The sequence below is a fragment of the Passer domesticus genome, chromosome 10, assembly GCF_036417665.1.
Source record: "Passer domesticus isolate bPasDom1 chromosome 10, bPasDom1.hap1, whole genome shotgun sequence".
Classification (NCBI taxonomy): domain Eukaryota; kingdom Metazoa; phylum Chordata; class Aves; order Passeriformes; family Passeridae; genus Passer; species Passer domesticus.
The window spans coordinates 8,570,336-8,589,672 of NC_087483.1; the positions used below are offsets into that span (position 1 = coordinate 8,570,336).

Genomic DNA, 19,337 nt, shown 5'->3' on the forward strand with positions numbered 1-19,337 from the left:
CAAGAGAAACCTGCCCAGAGCTGTCAGAGGAGGGGTGGGATGCTCCTCGGGAACCAACCTGGAGCGCTCCTGCTGGGGCCTGGGTGGGAAAGGTGGAGCTCTTCCCAGCGAGGGAAGCAGGGATGGGCAGGAGGGACAAAAGCAGCACAGCAACGACATCTTGTGCTGCACAGCGACGGCTGCATGTGCCTGCCAGCAGAGCTGAGGCTGCTTCTGGGAAGGCCCTGTCCCCCTGCCCAGCTCTGGCAAACCCCTTGTCCCCCTCGTGTCCCCACTGTGGGGGGGATGGAGCCGACAGGAGAGAGCCTTGTCCACAGGGCAAGGAGTCAAAGCAGGATTTTTGGCAGCAGCAGGCAGGGAGGGGGGGTGAAAAGGCTACAAAAGAAATTTCTGTCTATTGCACTCTCTTTATTCTTTTACCATGGTATCACTGCAAAGCACTGGAATATCCCCCGAGTGCTCTGTGGAAAGCTGTGCCTCACCCACCTGCAGATATCAGGTACACCAGCAACATTTCATTTTCTTCTTGCAAGAAGCTTGTTAGTGCAAATATTCTGTCCTGTCTGAGGAGCACTGTGGCTGAAAACTCATTTTGAAGGTACAGACTGGCATTTTATCCCAAACAAGGGCACTACAGCAATCCCTCACCACTCTGACTGCACCAAAATTCCTCCAGACTTGCGCCCTGGGACTAAAATTCAAGGTTTCTGGTGGAGAGGGTGCAGCAAAGTCTGAGAGCAGGTTGGGTTGGTGCCTCACCACTGCCTCTGTGAGGTGCCAACCCAACCCACCAAGTGGACAGTTCTTTTTGACACCCTTCACTTGTAACCCTGGTTGAATTGTGACCATGTTGATGCTGAATTCATGCCAAATCAGCCAGTTTTGGACCAGTGGTGGATTAATTTCTTTTTGGAGCTTTGTCTTTGCCCACACCGGTGCCTCTTTGCAGACCTTGCCAGAGGGCGGCCATGCTCCAAGATGTGTCAGAAATAAAGAAAAACCTTGCCATGAAATCCTGCAGCATCCAAACGCTGTGCTGAAGGTAGCCATGAGCAGGGAGCAGCTCCTGCCTGGCCTGTGCTGCATTTTGTCTCTGGGTAGGATTTTTGGGGAGCCTGCAGCACACAGCAGCAGAATGGCTGCCCAAAGTCAATGAGACTTTGTTCAGAACAGCCTCGGGTGCTTTTCAAAGGCTTGGCCCCTTGTGGGCCTCTTTAAAGGCTTGTAAATTACAGTTAATTCCTGTGGTTTAGGTGTATTAGTCGATACAGCCCAGGATTACATTCCTGTCCTCCTTAGGATCCCAGCCTGGATTGAAGGGTTGACAGGGTTCAGGAGCAGCTCCTGCCTTCACCTTCAGTGTCCCATTCCCCAGCCTGAAGGGACAGGTCTGCCTGCTGCAGCTGGGACAGTGCTCCTCCTGCACAAGAACTGGAATTCATCCAGCATAACTTACTGGGGAACAAAATAAATCCATTGGGATGGGTTCGTCATCCTCCAGGTCGCCTCCAGCTGAGAAATGGGGCTGCTGGCAGGGCACCTCTGCAGGAAAAAAAGGGCAGCTGTGGTTTTGTGTGGTTTGTGATGCCAGCTTCTCTCTTTCATGTGGAGATGGAGGTGCCTGTTGCACCCAGGCTGAAAGGAAAGCCAGGGTTGTACCCAGGCCACCTGCCTACAGAGCCACCATGCCCTTACGTGGCTGTGAGGGTTTTCTCACTGACTTTGGTTTGGTTTTTTAGGGAATATCAGTCCTTCCCATGTTCTTCATAGATCATCAGGAAGAAGCACCCCCCCCAAATGAATTAAAAACCTGACAAGTTCCTATCTGACCTGTTATTCACTTTGGAGCAACTTCTGGAATTTTCTGTGGGTATTGAACCAGCTGCAAGGTTTCATCTGCTCCATTGCTGGGTTTTCCAAATTGTTCTGATCAGAAGGAGCTTGTTGCCTCCCATAGTCAAAACTGTTGGCTTCAGAGGCAGATAAAATAACCTTGGCCTGTAGGTCAGGCAGGTAAAACACAGTCTGGAGGAAATAGTAGAGGACTCCAGAATATGGAAAGTGTGTGATAAATTTTCAGAAAAGTCACTGGTTTTGTCCAAAAAGCAGTGTCACAGCACAAAGAATTGTAGACAAGGGCTGATATTTTCATCTGGATGCCTGTGGAGCCATCAGATTCCATGATTTTTGTTGAGGTGTTGGGCTTTGGTGGTGGACTCCATCAGAAAGAAGGCACAGTTGTGCCTGTCCTCTGGGTCTGATGGGAATATTCATCTCCCAGAGACCATTTTCAGTAGTGTGACAGCATGTCTCAATTCTGCTGAGATTTCACAGAAAAAAAAACTTCAGAAAAACTTTGTCTGCATTGATGTGTTCTCAGGCAGGTTCAGACCGGGGTTGTCCTCTTTGTGTGTAGTGCAATAAAAATTACATTCAGAAATACATCCAGGTGGTTTGCTGCTCTTAGTCTTCCTCTGCTGGACTGGAAAAGGGTCTGTATAATTTAATTTGTAGTATCTTGGGGAGCTCAGAGTAGACAGTGCTGGATAGAAGACAAGGGGCTCCTGTCTAGTCCTGGGTTGTAGATCAACTCTTTGAGGTGGCTATTTGGTTCTGTGGGCCTTTCCCAGCATGGCTGTCACAGCCCTGAAGGTGACATTGTGTCATGGAGCTGTAAGTCAGCACTGCCACCAGGTCCTGGTTTGGAAACATTTTTGGAGGCTGCCTTGGCCAAAGCAGAGGGAGAGCAATGGCCACGGCTGCTCCCTCTGCTCTTGGGTTTCACTGAGGATACTTGAGAAGCTGTGGCTGCTCCATCCATGGAACCGTCCAAGGCCGGGTTGGACAGGGTTTGGGGCAAGCTGGGCTCATGGAAGGTGGCCCTGGCCATGGCAGAGGTGGAGCTGGGTGGGCTTTTAGGTCCCTTCCCACCCAAACCATTCTGGGATATTTTTTTCACCCCAGAATGTGGGTTGGGTGAAATCATACCGGGGCTGCAGCATGTCAGAGGTTAGCTGTGCCACCTTCTCTTTCTGAATCTCTGCACACAGACAGCCCAGCTGCTGGTGGATCAGGCAACAGTGATCAAAGTAGAAACAGCTTTGCACCAGGAAGCCAATACTGTGTCTTCACTGCCCATATTGAAGGCCAAAACCTTTCCACTGAAACTGGGAAGGACAGTTGGGTTGCTCTTAGTCATCTCCAGAGCCTGTGTGGATGGGTGACAGGTGTGATTCTTTCCTTTTTTTCTTTTAAATTGTTTTTCTTTTTCCCTTGTACCTGCAGATTGGAGTGTCTGCAGAGTTGTTGCCCACAGCAGCTCAAGGGCCACCTCAGAACAGTGCTGGGAGGTCCACAAGTGCTCAGCCTTGCTCTTGGGGCTGCAGGGAAATGAATGAAGGAAGACATGAGAGCAAGAAGTAAAGCTGTAAGTGCATGGAGTGTTGGGGAAAAAAATGGGGCTTGGCTGACCCTGGCAGGCTTGTTGAGGAGATGCCTATCTGGGTGCAGAGTAAAAAACTCACCAAGTGAAGTACTTGTGAACCATTTTAAGGTGGTGGTGGCGTAGTTCATCTTTAAAGATAACTCGAGTGTGAAGCCCCTTGTGCATTTTTAATCTCTTAAAATAGATCTTTAGGTGTTGGGTTTGCTGTTAATCGATGCACAAAATGGTGTTAGCACATAATAAACATCAGCTGATATCAGAGAGAGGTTGTCTGTTGAGTACAGCACTTGTGCAACAGCTGCTGGTGTGATTTTTGTGGACAAGGAGAAGTCTGGTGTCTGTGTGAAACCTCTGTCATTCTCTGGGCAGAGGTGAACTCCTTGGCTGATCTCTGTCCCATCTCTGGTCCCTCCAGGCCTCATGAGAAGGTGTTGGCAGAAGGAACAGTCCCCAGGGAGGAACCAGCTCCTGGTACGGGTTCACCTTTTATTATTTTGCAGAACATTGAAGCAGAGGAGAGGAGACTTCAGTCATTTTGCTGCTCATGGAACCGACTACTGAGCTGTTTGTACAACTGCACGGGAGGAGAAACCCTCTCACAGCCTCTCTGTGCTGACTGCCATCTATAAAAAGATCTTGACAGCCTCTCCTGTGAAAAGCTCTCACACCTCCCCTCTGCAGCATGCCTTTGATGCCAGAGCAGGTGGGTAGTCCTCAGGCTACTGAAGTGCCTTTCCTTTGTCTTCCAGGCTGCTCTGCTCCTGCCCACCCACGTGTGGCTCTGTGAAAGTTGTAGTGACCCCCTGGAAGTGCTGGAGCCCTTGCTCTGAGGGAGCAGGAACAAGGAGGTGCTTGAGGGACCCTTTCTCCTGCTCAGATGCTACAGGTTTGTCAGCTGTGGTGACTATAATCTGTAGATCCTCAGATTTCTGGGAAAAGGAAGAAGTTACTTAGCACTGAGACTAAGCTTGGGTCAGATCCTCCCTCCTTCCCCAGGCAGGAGTTCATGAGCACTCCCTTCTCTGCTCCCCAGCTCCTACTTCATACTTGACTGATATAAAGGAAAAATCATCCACTGGTGTAATGGGATCACAGAAACCCAGTGAGGCATGAAATTATGTTCCTTCTTTCCCAGATAAATCCCTTGTTGTAAATTAAACAGTTTACCCATTTAAGTACAGGTGGATCAATGTCTGTGTCAGTCTGCTGTTAATAAGGAGGGAGATTATCCAGGGCAGACTTGCAGACCTGTAGGGTCTCTCTTGCTAGTGATGAAGTAATGTTCTTCACAAGTTGTGTTCTTCACGAGTTGTGTTACCACCAAGATCCTGGGGGAGCTGGGAAAGGAGCTCAGCATCAGCAGCTCTCAGGGTGGGGGATCTGGATGGAGTGATATCCCCACTCTCTGAGTTCTCCATGCACCAAAAGAAGTTTCCATTCCAAAGGGGTTAGCACAGGATCAAGTTGTCCATGCTGGTAGACCTTGGAGCAGGTGGAAGGACAGCTATCCTGAGCCAACAGCAGCAAACTTTGGTTGTTCTGTGCCCCTCTGGACAAGGTATCCTTCCAGGGGCTGTGCTGAGCAGCCTGGCACAGGGAGCTTTGTATCTGTGCACCTCCCCAGCAAAATCTGAAATTGCATCCACGCTCTAGCAAATGCAACCAAGTATAACTAAGCCAACTGAAAGACAGGACTCATCTGGATTTTCACTGAATTGTTTTTCCAAAATGATTTTGAAATACTGTTTGTTTTACACTGTGGATATAAATTCTTTTTCAAAGCGCTTGAAGCATGGCGAGAGTTTTATCCCCCGAGAAGGTTTGGCTGTGTGATAGGAGGAGTAGGTGATGGGAAACTTAATAGTGAGAAGAGAAAGAGTTGAGCCTCTCAGACTGCTGAGTGCAGGAGTCACTGAAGGTTGGATGGGGTTTGGAACAACCTGGCCTAGAGGAAAGTGTCCCTGCCCATGGCAGGGGGTTAGAGTGAGATGATCTTTAAGGTCCCTTCCAACCCAAATAATTCTGTGACTCTAAAAGCCAATTTGAGTCACAAATCAAGGAGAGGTCTGGGTGCAGGAATAAAACATGAACCTGTTACTTGCATGACCCCTGATGCTTGCATCTTCTGTTAGGACCCTGAGCAGTCAGAATCTGACTGGTCAATAAATATCTGACCAGTCAGAATCACAGGGAAAGACTAGTTTGGACTGGAAAGGACCTTGAATATCATCTTGTTCCACCCCTCTGCCATGGGCATGGACACTTCCACAAGACCAAGTTGCTCCAACCCTTGACCAAACTGGGCTTGGGCACTTTCAGAGATGTGAAATCCACAGCTTCCCAGGCAGCCTGTGCCTCACCGCCCTCAGAGTCAACAATTTTCCCCTCATATTTAATATAAAACTATTATTTTTCAATTTGAACCCATTCCTTCTTGTCCTGGAACTACAGGGTTTTGTAGGTAGTCTTGCCCCATTTTTTTTCTAAGCACCCTTCAGGGACTGGAAGGCCACAATTAGGTCCCCCCTGTACTGCCCTGTCCTGCTCGGTAGGTTCAGGGGAGGGTGGTTGGATTTACTCTGGGCAATGTCAGGAGGAACAACAAAATTCTCAGACTATTCAGGAGTATCATGCTCACAAGAAAGAGGATACTAAAATCACAGCCTTCTCAATGGTCATCCACTCCCTCTCTGCTGAGGCACACATCAAACATCTCCCAGGGATGGGTGCAAAGAAGGCTCCTCACCCTCCCCAGCCACCTGCTGTTTCTCACTCTCATCATCATCATCAATCTCCTTCTTGATCTAAACTTAAACCTCTGGGTACTTCCACCATTCATGAGCTTCTTGAAGAAGTAATTTCCTTCCTGTCAATAGAAGTGATTTCTATATTGTCTCATCTTCCACTGTTTTCTGGACACGTGCTCTTGCCTGTGCTCTTCTGCAGTCCATGCCTTTGCCTTAAAGTCAGTGCAGCACTTATCCAAGGACTGCTTTGCTTCTTAATGATGACATTTAAGCTGCAGTAATCCTGCAAGGCCTTCTTCTACCTCCTATCAAAGGCAAATTGTTCAAATTTTGATCCTCTTGTTAGAACCAGCCTCCTCTTTGACAAAAGCTGCAGTCAGCATGAGAGATTTAAGTTAAGCAGCACTTTTCTTATTACCTAACACATTCTAACTTTGGACTGGGAGTAGAATTAGTTCTGCAGTTATCACTAAAATAATGTAATCTTTCTGCCTAAGTTAGCAAAAAACCACCTGATTAGTGCTCTAAAAGCTGGCTGAGTGCTTATAACTCATGGTGGTGGTTGGCAGGGCTCAGCTGCAGCTCTGTAACAAACTGCAGGGAAAGCCCTGCCCCACTGCCTCTGACTGCTCCCAGATCATTCCCCCCATCTCCAGTTTCATTTGATCTAACTATAGCTCACTGGCAAATGACAATTCATAGCTAGGTGGTGTTCAAAGTCTAATTGCTCCACCATTTTCTCAGTACTTCAGAATTTCTTAATTGCATTAGCCAAGGTGAGAATAATTGCTGCTTTCATATCCTTGAGACTTCTCATACAAAAGAGGCTTATGCAAGAATCTGCTCATTCTCTCCAATAAATGATCTCTCTGTTATTACAGAGAGTGTTTTGGGGGACTGCTGGGAAGCATTCCACCACACCATTATGCACCTGAACAAAACCTGAAACTTGCAGGCACAAGACTAAATTATAGTCTGGGGCAATCATCAGAACACACTTTGGGTTTGAGGTTTTTTGGGAATTTTTTTTTTTTTCTTTCCTGGAAGTTGCTTTTTCAGAAGAAGAGCAAGCCCCAAACCTAGAAACAACCCATTATTTTGCATTTGGGGATCTTCTGGGTAGAGGAAATCTGCTGTTTACAGGTCACTGGTGCTCTGACATTGCTCTTGGTCACATGTGGAACTTCTAGTGTGTGCCAGTCACTGTCCTTATTTTTCCTTTGCTCATGAAATCCTGGGTCAGGGACCATTTCTCCCCTGGGTTTGTGCATCTTCAGGATCTTGGGTTGCATTCAAGGCTTCTAGATGTCTTGGTATAGTAGCTGTGTGCGTGTGCCTCAAGTGCAATAAAGCCACTCAGGCAGGGAATTAGACATAATGTTCTTCCTTAAGCTCCAGCAATTAAGTATAAACATATGCATGCACAATAAAATGTCATGCATCCCTTCTGAGGCTATGACTACCATTAGAACAAGAAAAAAGAACCATGTGTTTCCTAACATGCCAATTGGATCCACTTAGTGTGAGAAGAAGCTATTCAGTGAGTCAAGCACTTAATCCAGGAAGCAAGTTGTACACAAATTTCTGATAAGGTAGACAAATTTCACACCCTGTTCTGGGGAAAATATTACATTTCATGGTGCTTTACAGATGATGACAAATCCTATTAAAATCCTCGAAAAAAAAATGTATACAAGTTAAACATGGATATTTAAAATGATCCATTTTCTGGATGCAGGAAAATAAGTAAAATGGGCATTTTGTAGGAATAACAGCAAGTGCCACAGAGGTTTTACACAGGGTCCTTGGTAAGAAGTAATCTGATTATAGCTACAGGACCAATTTCTCTTGCAGCACATGAAATAATACTCAGAAATAGTCCAAGTACTTCTTCCAGTTGCTAGACAAACTCGGAGGATAAATAGGATGGAGACTCTAATGGCGAGGTTTGAAGGACTGCAAGAACATCAAACCTTTCAGGTTTGCTCCAGGGCTGTAAATCAAGGTGGGCTAGGCCATCATTCTGAGGCAGCCATGCTATAATTTAGGAGCTTTTTCCAGTTACTGTGACTGACCGAAGTACAATGGCAGGAGCTTTGCAGAGGTTTAAAAGATTGCTTTTCAAGATGAGATGCCAGAGCTGTGAGTGCAGACCAGAATGTTCTGTATCTATCCCATGTGCATCCCATCTGGGCTGGGACAGACCCACAGCCCCTAAGACCCTGCGGCTGTGCCTTCTGTGTCGATTTTGCTACAGATACTTCAAAATCTTCCATCAGGATTCTCTTTCCAGGACTAGATAGCTCTAAAGGTCTGGGTGGCAATGTGAAACCACATCCCTAGGAGTTAGTGGCCCAAGAGAGAAGCCCTGATCCTGAGGCACAGAGGTTTGTAGAGGCCACAGCAAGCATTTTTGGGAGCCTTTCCAGTGCTTTTTGACAACCAAGTGGTGTGGAACAAGAAAATCTGCTCTGAGAGTGTGGCGTGCTTTGGTTGGGAGTACAAATATGGAGCCAATCCAGACATGCCTCATTTCCTTGCTATCAACCAGGTGATGCTGAATTCCTGAATTTCTCTAAGCTGTAATGCTTAGAAAAAACAGAACACATTCCAAGGCATGATTCCTAGTGGAGTGACAAAGACCCTGGCAGGTGGCCTCAGTGGCTCTGTCTGCCATGGATGCAGGAGAACCTGGTTTCTCACAGGCTTGTCCTGCTCCTTGGCACCTCTGTGTGCTCCTAAGTCCAAGCAGGTGTCATTTCTTCCCTGTGACCCAAGATGAAACCAATATTCTGGAACAATTTGTCTTGGAAACTTCATGCCAACTTATTTACTGACCTTCAATAAGGACCATCATTTCTTCATGAGAGGTAAGTCCTGGGAGGTGCTAAAATGGCCATAAGTGACCTTCTCTGGTCACTTAGGATGACAAATGATCAGCTCATGGGGACTGTGCTGGTTATCAAACAGTCAGAAATATTTGAGGGGGAAAATTGCCTCCAAACACAGATTAGTTTACTAAAAATAGCATCAGGAACAACTCTTATGTCAGATAGTGTGAGATGATGTAAGGAACAAAGCCTTTTTGAGAGCCTCTATTACAAGGGATCTATGGGATGCTGCTAAAATAGTAATTTATGTGGTTTCCTGCTAGCAGGTCCATATATTTGTTACCTACAAAGAGTGTCCATGCTCTTGGGGGGAAAAGACTTAAATTTTGTCAAAAAATTTATTTGGAAAAGATAAGAAAGCTTGTTCTCAAATTCTGACAAAATAGGTTATCCACTTCAGAAGGAGGGAGAGGCTCTTAAAGGAGAATTTTATTCCCAGTTGCTCCTTCTGTGAGGTTTCATGGGCCATGTTGACTTTGGGAGTGGGGAGAGGACACAAGGTTTTCAATTTGACTGTCAAGGTTTGGACATGAAATTCTGGTTGAACCAAAGGAGATGAGACAGGCAAGCTTACACGTGCAGCTCCAGGAGGGTGGGAAAGACATCCTGGAAGAACTCGAAAATCACCCCTGGAAATGAGAAGGAGACCTGAAACAACTTTCAGGTGTGAAAATGCATGACTACAGTGAGGATGAACTTTTTGATTAATATTTTCATTTAAAAGCTAGCTGTTTGATAAGTGGCAGGAGAAAGCACCGTGATGTGGTTCCCAAGTCTGTGAACACACACTTACCATGCCCCTCTACACAAAGGGTAAAAGAAGATCAAGGTTGGCATGAAGCAGCAAAAAAACCAGCCTTTAGTCAGGAGAGCTGTTGCCATCATTATGAAACAGAAAATCCTAGGAATTGGTTTTGCTCTCAGGACATGCAGTGTGTGTTCTTGCATAAATATGTTCTTAGAATTATGTTTTAAGGTGTTCATATGAAGTGAGAGGGGCAACTGTGGGAGAAACTGGAAATCTACTTCAGAAATCTTACTCCTGTTTTCAAAAGGAGCTGAGTGCAAACTGGGGCCAGAGGAGATTAGTGGCTGATTTGGGGTCCAAATGTATGCTCAGGCCCAAAGGCTGGCAAAATTTCCTGGCATTCAGTGACTCAGCAATGCACAAGGTTTATGGAAAATGCCCTTAAATCTGCATTTTTCTGGCAAACAGAAGGGATGGGTCCCTTTCCCCTCAATTTTCTCTGGCGTTTCCCTGTAAGTATTTAGAAGTTTCTCAGGTGCAGTCACCTGCTGGAGAGGCAGCCCTGGCTCCCCACTGAGGAGGCTAAAAGAGCTGTTGATGTGATTTTAATGGGTTTGCAGCTGCCTTCCCTTCCAGGTATTTGGAAAAACCACATCCTCCTGCCAGGAGTGCTCCTGAGCTCCTTGCAGAACTGCTGGAGAGTTTCTGAGAGCCCAAAGCACTGAAATTCTCCTGCTGAAGCAGCTGGGTTTGCTGCTCATCAACCTTGCCATTTCAGCAAATTACATTCTCAGGGGGTTTCTTCTTTTTGGCCTTCTCTTTTGGTACTACTTTTTCTGCACTACCAGAGGTACTTTCTGTTCCCTGTTAAATCTCCTGAAGTGTCATTCTCCCCAGGGTGAAGCAAGGAACCCAGTGATGCTTCAGGAGGCTTCACGTGGTCCTTGCTGATATGCCATGCAACAAGATGTGTGGATGTGGCACTTGAAGATGTGGTTTAGTGGTGGACCTGGCAGAGCTGGACTCAATGATCTCAAAGATCTCTCCCAAACTAAATGATCCTGTGATTCTAAGATGATTTGAGACCTGTGGTAGGAGAAGAGGGAAGGCCAGGACTCCTGGCTGGAAGCTGGTTGTAAATGAAAGTGATTTGAAATTTATCTGATGGGAAATGTGTGGATAAAAGGAGCAGGTGGGGCTGTTTGTTCTTAGTTGTCTGTGTGAGTTTTAAGCTGGGGGACCTTTCTGTGGTTGTAACCTAAGGCTTTTTTTTTTTTTTTTTTTTTTCTATATGATCCTTTGAAATGTGTCCTTCATGTCTTGAATATTTGCCCTCCCACTGTATCCCTTCAGGAGAAGAGGATGAGCTGGTACAGACCTGGCTTTTCCTGGCAGCCTGCTCAGAAGGTGCAGCTGTGGAAGAGGAAACATCTCCTTATCTGGTACAAGGTCTTATGCTATGGGGACACAGACTTCTCTCTGTCTTGTCAGCCTCAAAGGTGGGCAGAAATAGTGTGGTGTGGCCTGATGCTGTTGAGGGGACTGACCCCAAACCAGATTTTACAGAGACACACCAGCAAGGCTTCCAGGAGCACTGGGAACCTGGGGATATGAGCACCAGAGTGCCTGTTCCCACTGCTGTGATCTGGGGTGTGTTTCAACACTTTCTGGAAGTGTTTAGATAACTTAATGGTCCTTTTATGCATCTGAGGAGACAGGATTTGACACACCTTAGTCAGTGCTTTGACAAGGAGAAGGTTTGTATTTAATTAATTCTGCCCTACAGTACTGGGTGTGAGGCTGTGGAAGGCTGAGCAGGGATAGGAACAATGTTGTCCAAGTCCAGAAATGCAGAAAGAAATTATGAGTTTAATGTGGCATGAAATTATCCATTCTGTTTTCCTCAAAGTTAATTGTAGTTCACTATATAGTCTGAAAAAATCCTGTCAGAAACCCAAAAACATTTGCATTCAGTGTAGGATGCTGATGTGTACCTCTGAGGGCTGTTGGCACATTACTTGCCCCAGACACCAAAAGGCACCAAAGAACTGCTCCCTGTTCCTCAGAAGAGTTACAGATGCAGAACCTAGAACATGCTGAATTTGCTCTCTGAATTTGTGACTGCCAGTGGTGTAGGAAGTGAGAAACTCCATGGCTCTCTTAGAGCTGACAAATGATAGTTGTTAGGGAATTCATGGGTGACAGTATGATGCTCTAAGGAGTTGGTTTTAACCCTTCCCAGGGAGGGGAGCTTTGGGGCTGGGTTCGTGGGCTGCTTTGGGCACACAGATGTGAGCATGGGACAAGGATATTGCTCCAAATACTGGACAGACTTCTGTATCTTCATCCTCATTTTGTCTCATTCAAATAGTTGAAAATTTGCTCAAACACAGAACTGCTTCAGCATAGAATCCTTTATGTTCAAGGAGTCTTAAAATTTAGATGATCACTTGAGTGTTTGAAGGTCTGGTAGTAGGATGAGGGAAAAAGGAGTGAACAGAAATTCCCCCAGTCCAAACAGTACCAGAATCTCAGACTCTTGCAGTCAATTTGTCTTTGAATATAAAGAAAATAAAAAAAACTTTACAAGTACTGACTTTTACCTCAGGCTTGTACACTCTCCAATTCCCACCCCATTTGAAGCCCACACCAGCTATTCCTGGCTCAGCATCCTTTACCTCTGCTGCCTTCTCTGTGTCATTGGTGGGAGGTTCTTCAGCAGAAAGGTTTAATGACAGGAAGATTAATTTCTTTTGCTGCTGTGCAGGTGAAAAATTGGCTGCTCATCCAGTGTTATTTAGGTGTGGCTCAGTGGCAAGTGACCCCTTTCTGAAGTTCTGCCACAAAGAGAGATGCTGTTGAATGTGATAGAAAGGGGAAGAACCTTTAAAGATAAAATATAAACGTAAACCACTAGCAAATACTGGTCAGTTGCCTGAAATCACACCTATTAATGGCTTTATATGGAGTGGTTGAGAATCAGCCCTTTGAGTCTCAGTAACTGTTCTGTCACTGGTTTCCTAGGATCAGGAAAGAAGGCAAATCTTTTCCGTTTGTTGGAGGCTGTAGTTGAATCATTAACAGCTTCAAAAAGGAGGGAGTAAAAACCCTGGGGCTGATCTACGTATGTTTCCACCTTGAAAACCTTTTCACCTTTTCAGCCTTGCACAGGGCAACACTGATTCCTCTCTGCCTCTGACACCAAGGCTCATATTTCTTCTATGCTTTTGTGGTCTCCAAAGAAGGAGACCATTTTATGAACAGTGTCTTTAGACAGCAGTGGGATGTCTGAGGGTTCTCCATCAGCTGTATCCTGTCCAAACTAGAGTGACTGTAAGGAGAAGTTTGAGGAGTGACTAGCCTGCAGTGCACAGATGCCTGGTAGCAGTAGCTGCAACCCAAAAGTTCATGGCTGATGTCTCATTCACAAGGTTTGAGAGGTTTGGGTGCTTCTGCTTTGGAGTGAAAGGCTGTCACAGTTTTCCTTCAGCACCACTTTGTTCTGATGGGGCATTTTTGATGTCATCAGGAGCTGTGGCTCTGGCAAGCCACACACCAGGTGCTGACAAGTGCTCTGACACAGTTTATTTTTAAACTTGCTGTGGATTTTTAGACTCTTGCAGTCTCTGTCTGCTGGCTCTCCTTTCTCTCCCAGCAAGCTGACTTGGCTTTTCACAGAGACTGGGTTTCCTCACAAATTGATGTTTTGTCCTGTGCTTTTTATGGTTGATTGTATGATTTATTGCTTCCATCCAATCAACATCTGAAATGTCAATTTGTATTATCTTTCCTTCAAACCTGTATTAACAGTGACCCCCCGAGCCTCTGTTAAAGCAGCAGAATATAAAACATCTGGGGGAGATCTCCAGTCACCTGTTGTGACAGTGGGACACTTGAAAACTCTGATCCACTGTGCTTTCCACCTCTTTTTTTGGAGAAACCAGTGTGTGAAGAGGTTTTTATTTAAAAAGCTGTGCTTCTTGTTAAAAAGGGAGGAAATTCCTGTTTCTTTGCTCGTGCTCCATCCTGTTGGTCCTGGGTCTGCCTGGCAGATGCATTCCTCCCTGAAAACCTCCCTGCTAATTGTGAGTAGCAGATGCCAGTCTTCCTCAGCACATGTTGGGATATCATGTAGCCCACAGCGATTAGATTTGCTTTGACTCGTTCATACCACACTGATTCAACACAGATTCTTCAGGCTGAGGCAACACTAATGACTTTTCAGCATATGGTATAGGATGGATCATTAGATGGTCACTGATAGTCTAATTTTGGTTTTATTGTTTTTTTTTTCTTTATTCTTCAGGAAATAGACCAGAAAATTGTAATTTTTTTTTTTCATTTTGCCCAGGCTTTGTCTAAAAATAAGGCATAAATGTAGCATTGTATTTGGCTGTGTTATTATTTGAAATGCAAAGGTCCTTGATTTATTCTTCTAGAGGGCAGCTTAGCCTTAGATTTTATTTAAATTGTGAGTGTATCCCCTTCCTTTCAGTGACGTTTTCTAGCTTTCCAGACTTCTTGGAATCTGTGTGATCTTTGCAACACTTCATTTATGAACAGTGGCATGACATAACAAGATTAACACTGACCCTTCTGTAGAAAATGCACCCCCTACCTTTCCCCCAAGACCCATAGGCTGCTCTTGGGTACAGCTACCACCTCATACTTGAAATTCTTTATTGATTGTAATGTATAGGCAGGCTGGAGGATTAAAAAAAAAAAAAAAAAAAGAGGATTTACTTATTTTATGGAGCACAATTTCTCATTCAGTTAACATATGCAAAGTGAGATGGAGGATATATGTAAACCGATGGACAAAAGACAACACAAAAATTACCCTTAAAGTTTGCAGATGGTGTTCATCTTTCACTGTGTGGGCTGGTTGTTTTAATTGCTTCACTTTTTCTGATGTATGAGTGCTCTGAAAGGCAAAAGAAAACATGCTGTGGTTGTCCAGCATGGAGCACCTGTGGGAGTCAGAGGGAGGTGAGAGGATGCTCTCCTTCATCCCTGTGCTGGAAAAGAATGGGAGCAAAGAGGCTTTGGGGAGAGGAGCAGAAATGTGGTACATCAGAGGCAGGACCTGCTGGAAGGCAAGGGGAACTCCTAGTCCCTGCAGTTATTGCTGCCTGGGGAGTTTGCACGGGCTAATTTAAACTGTATTTGTGCTACTGTAAATGATATTTTTTAGAAGTGATTTGTGCACACAGACTGCATGCACAAGGAGTAGGGGTATGACATTTTGAACTATATAACATACTGTTAATCTGATATTGAGATGACAATGGAATACAAAAACCCTGAGTACAATTTTTCTTAATAGCTTGATTTGAGATATTTTTGATTTTTCTAATTCAAACCTAAAGGAGAGATGACATGAACCAAATGTTGAAGATACCATCTTTAGTTCATATTGTAAATATGTTTGATGCCATTTTGTTACCTGGACTTAAAAGCAGTGTAAGAACTTAGTAAAATTGCTTCTGACAAAATTATGAAGCTTTGTCTAATAGCTAAAACCCCCCATTTTCCCAGTTTCTTTTTCAGGGTGAATTGTATGCTATACATTGTAGAAAAAGAGGTTTCAAACACATGGGTGTGTTTCTTTCTGAACATTAAAACTTCTTGGTCAGGTCTGTTTGCAGCTCTTAGCAAACACAGGAATATTATATATTAGATAAAATATATACATATATAATATATTTATATCTCAAGGTAGTTTTGGTGTCATGGATGTGTTTCAGCTCTTTAAATTAATGTTTCTGGGCATAAACAAACTGGGGAGAAGGGAAAGTCTACTTCCTTTTGAGCACCTGAGAGGAGGAGAGGTTTGGCTTTGGTATTGCAGATGCTTTACATTGTTTATTTATTTATATACTTATATATTTATATATTTATATATTTATTGTTACCTCTGCATTCCCAGTGGCTGGAAATTTCTGTAAATGTAGGTAAAACACTGACATCTAGTGCCTGGAACAAAGCAGCCAAACATTCTCTGAGACTCCAGCTTTGGAGCGCTCCTGGGCTGGGTTTAACTGCTCAGTAATAATATGGAGTGCAGTATATTATGGGTATTGTATTAATGTTTCTGAGTTCAGACTTTGGACACATTTGGGACCATCCAGACTGACATGCTCTTGTGCCCTTGCTGGTCATGCTTTTCTCCAGGAGACAGAAGGAAAAGTTGAGCTAAACACCAGCTGACAGAAGCGACTCCTTCAAGTGAGCTGTTTCACCACAACTCTCAGCACTTGCCTATCTCCTCTGGAAAAAAGGTCTCCTGATCCCTTTTGGAGGGTTTTTTGTCCTTTTTTTTTGTAGCAGTCTCATGCTGGTGGTCCAGAGGCAGCCTACAGATCCCGATGAGCCATCAGAGGTTTCCATTTCTCAGTTTCCAGCAGATGGACTCCTGCTGTCAGCAGAGCTGCAAAAATAAGTTACTTAACATTTTATGCCATTATTATCATACAGGTCCTTAGAATTATTTACTTCCTTCTGCTGATGATGATCTGTTTTAATGATGACTTCCAACAAACGCTTTCAAAGAATCTCAAAGACTCACAGTGCCCAAAGACAAAAATTTAAAGGAATTGGCAATTCCTGGCAATAGGACTCCTCTCTCTGGCTTCATTCTTTAGGCTGCCCTTAAACACAGAAAAATCCCCAACCAAATAAACAAAAACCCAACCAAAAACCCCAAACTAAACAAAAACCCCAACCCCCTTAAACATGGTTAACCCCCCAGATTTGATAATTTTTCCCCATTACAAAGAGAGAAGTCAGTGCAAAGTCTGCTTGAAGCATTGTTCTTGCCAAGTGGATTTTTTAAACTTATTTTCCCATTTCTTATGCTTCTTTTTGCTATCATCTTAAACCAGGATTACCTACTGATTTTTTAACTGGCATTTAAAATTATTATTATTTGTAGTAGTAATTTCTAGGCTATTTTGAAGGTGACTGAAGAAAACTCTGGTTTGCTTTGCTACCCCTGCCCCCTCGTGCCCTTAACCCCAATCCCTTTTTTTCTAATGTTTAATCTGATTTTTTTTTCAGTCATTCTGCAGGATGAGTAGTGCAGACATGCACAGCTAGGGCCACCAAGGGGGAGCAAAATTGCAGTGAGTTCTAAAGGGCTCATTTCTGTAGGTTAGGCTTTGCTGACTGGACCAGTTCAGAACATATTACTCTGCCCCAGATGATAAAGAAAGCGTTTGAAATTCACATTCAGACTGATAATGTTCCAACTGAAATGTGTTTAAACAAAGAAAATGACAAACAAGCAAAAGTATTTGTCAGGAATTTCCATGTGCAGGGATGAAAATATTAACTCATGTTATTTCTACAGGTGACCCTGGTGTTTTCAGGTACAAAAATGAATGAAGCCAGGTTGGTTTTGGGTAGATGCTTTCCTAAAAAAAGGTTTATCTGACTTCATGGGTGCAACACTACAAAGATCCTTCACTTTGCTCCTGTGCTGATGGGACAACAGAAGCAGAAATGCAAGCCCAGAGCCCAGGCTGGGAGCCACAGGGAGTGGGCTGTTAAAACATGAATATATGCCAATAGCTGGCTCTTCTTATTTCTCCAGAGGAGGTAGTTAAGCCTTTAAATCAGCTAAGAAACCAGCTCAACAGTGTGGAATAATTATAGGGCATTTCTTGCTCATTTTCATATAATCCATTAAGTATCTCCTAGATTGATCTTCCTATCTCTCCTGGTATATGTCATTTGCAGTTTCTAGTCTCAATAACTATATTTATGGGATTAGCCAGCAGACAGGCTGATGAGATTTGGTATCTGGGATCTAAACTCAGCATTTCTTTCAATCTACAGTGAATAAACTATTTTGTATTTTTTTTCATCTCTTGTTGTCTAAAATAAAAGCCTGAGTAGGTTCTAGATACTTTTGTTTTATTCTGGCTACTAAAATATAGGAATTACAGAATGAACTTCTATGCCAACCTGTCTTTTAGGAAACCTGAAATAATATCTGAGCTATTAAAGTTTAATAGCTAGTGGGGGGAGAGAAGTAATTACTCCCCATAACATCTTTCTCTATCAAGAATTTCGTTGTAACATTGATGCAAAATTATTCCACTGGCATTATAAACTGCCATGTAATGTCTGATAATGACACCTCTTACTACCACAGAGAAACCTTTGTTATGACTTAGATTACACATTCACATCCTGCACCAAATATGAGGGTGAATAAAATGAAAGTAGATAGCTAATATATCAAGGTGGCATTTGAGCTGAGAGTTATAATTTTTTAAATACAGATGTGAGAACATGAAATAAATTTGCCAGGCTTCTGTCTCCCCAAAAAGGGGCAAAACTCAATTGTCTGCATAGGCATTTTACCCATTTCCCATCAATTGGAACAGTGTTAGCAAAGCTCAGTTTTCCTTTTGCCTTCCCTGTTTGCTCTTTAGTGAATTTTTTTAGATGGTTGCTGATGATTTTCCTTATGCCATTCTTTTAGACAGGACAGGAAAAGCCTGGAGTTAATTTTGCCCTTCCTTTTTCAAACTGCTATTTCCTAGTCTAAAGCCTCCTTCCATCCTTTGCTTTTCCCCCTTTCTCATACCACAGTGTTCAGTGCCATTCCATAAAGCCTAGCCAGGCACAAGTGGGTGGCAGTGAAGAGGCTTCCAGAAATTGTTTTGCTGTTGGAAAAGATGGGCTTTGTTTAAATCCATCACAATGAAGGAATGTAGATTCCTTCAGATGCAAGTCTTTATTTGTTGCCTGTTCACTCTAATATTGAAAAGCTCGGTTTGAACTTTCTGTAATTTAGTTTTGACTTTGTGCTTCCTTTTGTTTTAATCCTAAATATAGAATGTTGCAAAAATTTCATAACATAGGGAAATAGGATTTTATGTATAAAATTTCAGCTTTCCAATGAACGAAATTATTTGAAATTTTTTATTAAGGCTAGGTTGTGACCTTTTTTATCCCTTTGGGCCTTTGATATATCTTTAATTGCTATATTCTTGAGATAGAGAGTTAATTTCTGACTTGTTCTGGTCAACCACACTTGTATGGGAGCTGAATTATTTTAAGGCAATTCAAACACCTCACCTCTAAATTCTAATTCAGATTTTCAGACTCAAAGCAGCTTCTCTCTCTGTCAGCTACAGCTTGAATTGTTTTTTAAAAAATGCTCAATTAAAATTTTAATTTTTAATTCAATTTTTAATGATTTTTCTCAATCATATTTCAGCAAGGTTGTTTGCCTTGCCAAAAGTTTCAGTAATGCCCATCAGCAGGGCCAGGTTCCTAGCACACACGGTGCTTCTGCTGATGGCATTTCAAGTGACCCTTGTAATCACTGAGCATCAACTGGCAGAGAAGTTTCAGCAATAAACTTTCACTTGGCTCATTTGGGGTCTTAATTGTGCTTTGAAACGTTTGATGGCTTGGCTGACCTTTCTCTGGGTTAACTGAAGGCTGAGATTTGTCTGCCAGGAGGGACCTGCTGAGGAAACCTTGGAGCG

The 19,337-nt window shown here is 43.7% G+C and overlaps 1 long non-coding RNA gene across 1 annotated transcript; it reads left to right on the plus strand.

The window, feature by feature from the left end:
- The first annotated feature begins 355 nt into the window (after positions 1–355).
- On the plus strand, positions 356–16,098 carry LOC135308552 (uncharacterized). The gene is made up of 5 exons (XR_010368954.1): positions 356–499; positions 3,286–3,427; positions 4,195–4,331; positions 11,185–11,330; positions 16,006–16,098. It is a non-coding gene; the product is annotated as an uncharacterized LOC135308552 (long non-coding RNA).
- Positions 16,099–19,337: the final 3,239 nt, after the last annotated feature.